The following is a 330-nucleotide window of genomic DNA, read 5'->3' as shown; positions in this document are numbered from 1 at the left end:
CTCGCAGCAAAGGGCTGAGGGGAGGGGTCCCCACCCCAAATCAAAGTCCTGCGTGCACGGTGTCTCCCGCAATAAAACTAACCCCTTCGGAGGCGTGACTTTCACCAGGAATGCTGCGCGGGCCAGACCACAAGGGCAAACATGTTTTTCAGATTTGGTTTTATGGCCGGATTAAAGTTTATCTCCCATAACAGGGCACCTAATAAACCCAGAACGCCGGGTCGGCTCCAGCTGGTGGCCTCGTTTAGCACTTTCACTTCGTAAATCACTTTACAACGGCCAGGTGTGTCCCACACGGAGGGCTGAAGAGCCAGAGCCCCCCACCCCGCC

The sequence above is a fragment of the Myotis brandtii genome, unplaced genomic scaffold (assembly GCF_000412655.1).
Source record: "Myotis brandtii unplaced genomic scaffold, ASM41265v1 scaffold145, whole genome shotgun sequence".
Taxonomy (NCBI): domain Eukaryota; kingdom Metazoa; phylum Chordata; class Mammalia; order Chiroptera; family Vespertilionidae; genus Myotis; species Myotis brandtii.
This window is presented reverse-complemented; position numbering follows the sequence as displayed.